Source organism: Mandrillus leucophaeus, unplaced genomic scaffold (genome assembly GCF_000951045.1).
Source record: "Mandrillus leucophaeus isolate KB7577 unplaced genomic scaffold, Mleu.le_1.0 Scaffold477, whole genome shotgun sequence".
NCBI lineage: Eukaryota > Metazoa > Chordata > Mammalia > Primates > Cercopithecidae > Mandrillus > Mandrillus leucophaeus.
Window position 1 is genome coordinate 375,222 of NW_012105109.1, and position 7,658 is coordinate 382,879.

Genomic DNA, 7,658 nt, shown 5'->3' on the forward strand with positions numbered 1-7,658 from the left:
GACCAACTGTATGCTGTCTACAAGAGATCCATATTACAAGCAATGGCACCCATAGTCTCAAAGTAAAGGAATAGAGAAAACTCTACCAGGCAAATAGGAAAAAAAAAAAAAAAGCAAGGGTTGCTATTCTAATTTCAAGCAAAAGAGACTTTAAACCAATGACAGTCAAAAAAATACAAAGAAAGGCATTACATCATGGGAAAGGGTTCAATTCAGCAAGATCTAACTATCCTAGATATATATGCACCCAATCAGGCAGCACTCAGATTCATAAATCAAGTTCTTAGAGATCTATGAATAAATTTAGACAACAGACAATAATGTTGGGAGATGTCCAACACCCCCCTGACAGTATTAGACAAAGACATAAAACTAATATAGATATTCAGGACATGAACTTGACATTTGACCCAATGGGTCTAACAGACATCTAGAGAACTCTCCACCCCCTGAAAACAGAATATACTTTCTCTTTATTTGCACATGACACATATTCTAAAATCTACTACACAATTGACCATAAAACAATCCTAAGCAAACTTTAAAAAAAAACTGAAATCATACCAAACACATTCATGGACAACAGTAAAATAAAAATAAAAATCAATACTCAGAATATTGTTCCAAACCATAAAATTACATGGCAATTAAACAGCTTGCTCCCAAATGACTTTTGAGTAAACAGTGAAGTTATGGCAGAAATCAAGAAATTATTTGAAACTAATGGGAACAAAAATACAACATACCAGAATCTCTGGGACACAGATAAAGCAGTATTAAAAGAGATATTATTAGTGCTAAACGTCCACATCAAAAATACAAAGATCTCAAATTAACAACCTAACATCACAGCTAGTTAGAGAAACTAGAGAAATAAGAGGACACCAACCCCAAAGCTAGAAGAGAAGAAACAACCAGAGTCAGAGCTGAGCTGAAGGAAATTGAGATGAGAAGTAAGCAATTTAGATAGAAAAGTGAACAGTAAGTCAGTAAATAAATACATTCTGATATAGTCAATTATTTTCAAATATGAATTGTTAAATCCAGAATTTATAAAGAGACATGGATATGTTACTATTTTATTTCCTCGCCCTCTTTGCTTATCATAGTCACACTAAAACACTGCTTTCAGCCAGCACTATAAGGTAGATTTTGTGTATGAAAATCAACAGTAGACTTTAATTAGAATTCTGGGCATGGGCATGGTGGCTCATGCCTCTAATCCCAACACTTTGGGAGGCCGACGCGGGCAGATCCCCTGAGGTCAGGAGGTTGAGACCAGCCTGGCCAACATAGTGAAACCCCATCTCTACTAAAAATACAAAAAATATTAGCCAGGCATGGTGGCAGTCACCTGTAATCCCAGGTATTCTGGAGGCTGAGGCAAGAGAATCACTTGAACCTGGGAGTTGGAGGTTACAATGAGCTGAGATCGCACCATTACACTCCAGCCTGGGTGACGGGGGGGACTTCATCTAAAAAAAAAAAATCTGAATTAAAGAATTCTGAATTTGTTTTTAGATTCAGCCAGTTATGTTGGCAAAACCTCAACTCTTAATGTCCACAGCATAAATTCATTGAAATAATGCAATATGTTACAATATCATAATTTTCATCATTTTTATTAACAACTCTCCTTTCTCTCTACCTCACATATCTTTGCCTTTGGGTGTGGAATAACTTACTGTCTCCTCTAGGACACCACAATTTATTCCAAATACGTTCAATAAAGTTTAAATTCTTATGTTATTTTAAGACTCTCATGCTCATGCTCCAACTACTCAGTACCTCATTGAGATATCTGTTTTTAAATCAAAGGAGGATTTCAATATTTTACATAACCCCTTACTGTTGACAAAATTTGCCTTTTTCTGTTTAATGGGTTTAATGAAAACAAAACCCTAATTTTACTTTTTGCCTAAATGAAAGATTAAGTACTTTTAATTTATATCAATAGTAACATTTTGCATGTCAAATAGGAATTAATACCAGCTTGATTAACCTTGACAGTGTCAAAATTTTATTGAGCATCCCCATCTTTCAGTATTCTGTGGTTATTGATCATTTGGCAGAAGCCTCTGGAGTGAAACAAGAAAGGAAACAGGGGCTGACCTAATAAATATTGTGATATTTCCTATTTATTTGGGAGAGTTTTTATGGAGTTTTTATGGATTCTGCACATGTTAAAGGCCAGTTCTAAAAATGATAGCTGGTCTCTTACGCTGTTTTTTTGGGGGGGTTTTATTTTTTATTTTTAGTTTTAGTTTTAGTTTTGAGACAGAGTCTTGCTCTTTCACCCAGGCTGAAGGCACACTGCAACCTCCACCTCCCAGGTTCACACAATTCTTCTGTCTCAGCCTCCCGAGTAGCTGAGATTACAGGCGTGTGCCACCACACCTGGCTAATTTTTTTTTTTTTTTTTTTTTTTTTTTAATATAGACAGGTTTCACTCTGTTGGCCAGGCTGGTCTCAAATTCTTGACCACAAGTGATCCACCTGCTTCGGCCTCCCAAAGTGCTAGGATTACAGAAGGAAGCCACCACGCCCCCCTATTCTTTGATCATTCAAAACACATCGTTATGTTGTACATCTAATTGCTGGCCAGTGAGGATGGATCAAAAGTCGATTGTTGCTCAAATTTTATGGAATAGTGATATCTTGCATTAATGTTCACTTTGAAAATTGATTAGCATCACTGGCTTCCACAGGCAGTTAGGATAAAGCATTATAAACAGGAAAGATTGTAGGGAAATCATATACCCCTACTCTTTTTCATTTTTTGAGGCCTCTCTTAATATGTCTTTGGTTTGAGAAAAAATCTCTTAACAGGTTACAAATAGCACACTAGTAGACCAAAAAAGATGAAGATTAGGCCATTCTAGACATGCAGAAAGGCAGATGCTAAATTTTTATTATTTCATTCCATATGTTTCCTAAACATATGATAAATTATATCTTATACATAAATTTTACCTTCATCAGATTATGAGGTTTTCAAGATTAGGCTACTTTTCTAGTACTTTTACATAATTTTCTCATAAATTGGCATAATTTTGTACACATACACAATTTTGTTAACAGATTTTAGAGTGTTGAAGGTTTTGATAATGCACCAGGCACACTTTAAAGACTTTCAAATTTTGAAAATACAATTATATTCCCATTTTTACATGAGAAAACTGATAATCCGAAAAATTATTTAGTATTTTCAATGTTATACAGCAAGTGAATATTGAATTCAAAATGTAAAGTTATGTCCATTTGACTCTAAAAGTCATTCTATTAATCAATATGATGAAGCTTTGATAACCCTATTTAATAAATATTTATTAATTGTTACTTGATGCATTACCAAGCACATTTTAAACTTATTTTTGGCTCCCGTGAAAGACTCAAAAATATGATTTTAGATAATTATAATTTAGTAATACACATGCCTATCAGATCACCTTACACTGAATTTCTTTTCAGAATGCTGTATCCTTTAGGAATATATTTCGAATGCTATAATCTTTAGCCCTGGTTTTCCACAAATGACCCACATTTTGAAAATGTTCAATCAATGTGTTTGGGGCAAATACATTTTACTAATTTAGAGGTTATGTCCTTGTAACCTCAAACTTATGAAAAATAAGAAATGATTAAAAAGAAACTCAAATTTGCCAAAGTAATTCTTTTGCTTTTAACATTTGTGAAATTGATTAAGAGTGAGCATGAAGATCAATATTATGTAACTGTTTAGCATTTTGCTGAATCACAAAATGTAATAAAAGATCAATATGTAAAGTAAGAGGCAGAGCAAAAGAAAAAATCCAGGCACAACTCACATCTACAACTCAGTGCTGCACTGTTTTTCTTTATTTACTATGTATGGAAAAAATGATCTAGAATATAGCCTATCACATTAGATATACTAACATTTATCACAGTGGTGACAAATAATAGGAACCACAGTTGTATTAAGATCTCTTCCCTGAAAACATCAAGAATCTACTATAATGTGTTCTCCATTGAAAGTAACTTAAAATTGTTAAAGAAGTTGACATTAAATATTTTACCTTCAATTACACAGAAAATTCACAGTGCTGATTAACTCATTATTCCTAAATGAAAGACAATCAATAAATAGACTATACTTTTAGATAGCCATTTATACATAGCAATCTCTATCTTTAAAAATGTCGATAACTCTTTTCTAAGAATAATAAAAAAATATGAATTCTGAATTTATCTGAAAATAAATAGGCACACACATGTGTAGATACATAATATAGACATATACAAACATACACATATAAATACATAAAGTACATTCATAATAAATATTCTCAAAAAATTGTACAACTCAAACTGAGCTGATTATTCTCTTTTCTAAAGAGGATATGACAGATGTCTCTAAAGACTACAAGAAATCTGGTGTCCAGATGCATGCTTCTTATTGCTAAACGTAAAACCTCCCTTTGACAGCTGGTGACTGCAAATGAGTTTAGGAAGCAGATGATGGCAATAAGTTAACTGAAAACAGAAATTCTCATAATAGCCAGCTACCCTAACTGCTCATATCAGACTCTCTCACCCACTGGGCTTCCAAGCATGACAAAAACTTCTTTCAAGAAATTTCATTTTTTGAATTCAAACTAAATGTCATGCAAACACCTAGTGTTTCTCATAAAGATATCATTGTGGTTGCCAGATGACTATGAAATGTAGCTCAGAAAGGATATTATGGAGCGCAGCTCAGAAAGGAAACCTACACTCTTTCTCAAATACTCCAGGCTACACATATTCGACAGTAGCACTTACTTATATTATACAAAATACACTTTGATTTGGTTTTCCTTGAGTTGTTTCATTTTTGAGTTAGTTACAAATAGACTGTGGGTGATTGTAGAATCTAGATCTAGAATCTACAATCTAGACAACAAACTGAATGCCTAATAGATTGCCTTTAGTAATTAGCTACACTTCCATTTTTCTGCCACCACTTCCACCTATAAATGAGAAAATGTTTTATCTTCTATAAAATGAGTATATTGGACTCAAAGGTACCTAGTTTAAATAAGTAATGAACCACCTCAAATTAAGTATTCCATTCTAGTTTAGAAGAGTAACAAGTAAGAGTAAGGTAAAGCATAGGCACCATGAGGGCAAGAATACATTCATTTACTTTTCATGTTCCCCTCAGCACTGGTTAACATGACCTGTATATCCTCCTGGGAGGTTCATTTATACCCATTAGCCTGTTAATCCAGTGCTGGAGACATAACTGATGAATAGACAAAAAGTCTACCTATGACTTTCTTTTCTGTGTTACATCTACAACAAATTAAACGGAACTCTCTTAAATATACAAGCTTTAACCACAAGAAATGTGAAAGTGGAAAAATAAAAAGATGTAAAGACACAATAGTGATAATTTGAAAATAATCTTAGCCACAATCCAGAAAATATGTATATCTATGTATATTTTTAAATGTATTTTACCCTAGTTGCCCCAAAAAGTACTTCACGCAATAAAAGATGCTCAAGAAATTTCTTTTGGCTTGATTATTTTTTAATTTAATCTGTTGATAATGGTAATTGTATTAATGAGGTCAGTTATTGAAGCAATGCTTACCTCCTGAAAGTTTACATAATCTACATGTGGAGAACTATTTAAATTTTTTGGAATTAAGCTTCATCTGAAAGTATCTTGTCATTTGTAGATGCTATTGGTGTCCTCCAGTCTTGTATCATTATGTATGCAACACAGCCTAGAGGACAGAGGACTGGAAAAACAGCAAGAATTATGTTAACTGTAAAAGGGCACTACCAACTTCCCTGCATAGCTTTGATGCACAAAGTTGTCATTCTTCCAGCCTACTAACAGAAACACCAGTACATATAGGTAGAAGAAATACAAAAAAATACCTATAGGGATAACAGAATGCAGCAATATAGGAACTCTTTTCTAAAGAGTCTGTAAGCTGGTACACACAATAGAAAACTGTTGGAATTGTTTGGTAGAATCATAAATGTACAAAACAGCTTAAATAGATTAAATGTATAAAATAGTAAGGTAAATCTCAATGGCAGTATTTCATTAGTATAGGCCTAACTCTGAGTTGTTCCTTGAACACAGACTCCTTACTAAGTACTACATATATCAAGAAATGAAAACAGAAAAAAAATCTCATGTATGCATATTTCTTAATTATAAAGAGTGACAGTTGATATTACAGTAATTATTTAGATATCTATAAGATTCTGGAGTCCCTTGGGAAAACATAAAAAACAGGAGTAAGCTGGATTTCATTACATTTCTGAATTGAGTGTATTTTGTCAAATGCGAATATTTTGATGACTAGCAAACCATAGGAATGTTGAATGTAGAAAATGTTTATTGATCATCTTATCTGAATACGACAATGTGCTAGGTGATTTGGGGAAAAAAGATAAAAGATACATCCAAGTTTCTTACAATGTGTTAGTGGGGCTAACAGAAAACACAACTATTTTATATATTCCCTTACTAATTTGGAATAGTCTTACTTGTAAATAAAATTTCAAAGTTGGATATTGATAAATCTTATTTTTGGGTGATAAAAGAGAATTTTAGATAATTTTCTTAAACAGAGAATTAGTCTCAAAAAGTCAAAAGTAATCTTCACTGACTCCCTATTGCTTTTAGAATTAATTATAGATTTTGCTAGTTGTTCCTAAAAGTATTATACATCATGACCTAAATCTATTTACTTTCTACCATTATTTCTCAATACTGCGTATGTAAATGCCTAACAAAATAGAATTTATATTTCTATTCCCTAACCACAATCTGTGCCTACCTGAATCAGTAGCTTGGTTTATGTCCTAGAATATCATTCACTTTACTAAAAAATTTATTTCCCTTTCAAGGCTTAAGTCAATGTCCATCAGCTGCATTAATATTATTTTGGTTTCTTTTCAGAGCTGCATTGATACTTTGCTTTAATCTCTCTTTCAAATTACCAGTTATGCAAAGTGAAAACACCTGGCATGATGCAAAGCCCTATATAAATACTGGTTTTTCTTATTTCCTCTCTTTTTTCTCTGACTCTTCAAATATGTGATAAAGTAGATCACAAGGTATCAAACTGTTGCTTGACAGTAGGCATCCTCAAAGAACTCAGTCAGTATCAAATGACATAGAGGGATAAGTAAACTGACGTTTATAGTATAGAAGAAAAATGACTACGGGAGTAGTAGGAGAAGGAGCAAACATATTGAAACATAAAACACAGACTTGTGAAACAAAAATGTCTTCCAAAATTCAAGTACTAAAGGATACCTGAAAAAAAAAAATAATGTGTTTGGAGGAATAACAGAAGATGAGTCTAAAAAGAATAAAAGAAAATTATGAACTGTTATGTGTGATAAACAAATATCTTTGAATCTTATTCTGAAAGCTATAATTAACATGGAAAGGTTATAAGCAGAAGATTAGATGTGCATCACAGAAAGACTATTGTGGGATCAGTGTGAGTCATAGTTGAAGACCAGATCCTCTTCTATAGAAAGGGTCATGTGATTAGGTTAGCCCTACTCATATAATTTCCTCATTTTAAGATTAATTGGCAAATGACCTTGATTACATTTGGAAAATCATTTTTGCCAAGTGTGATAACATAATCAAGGGAGAA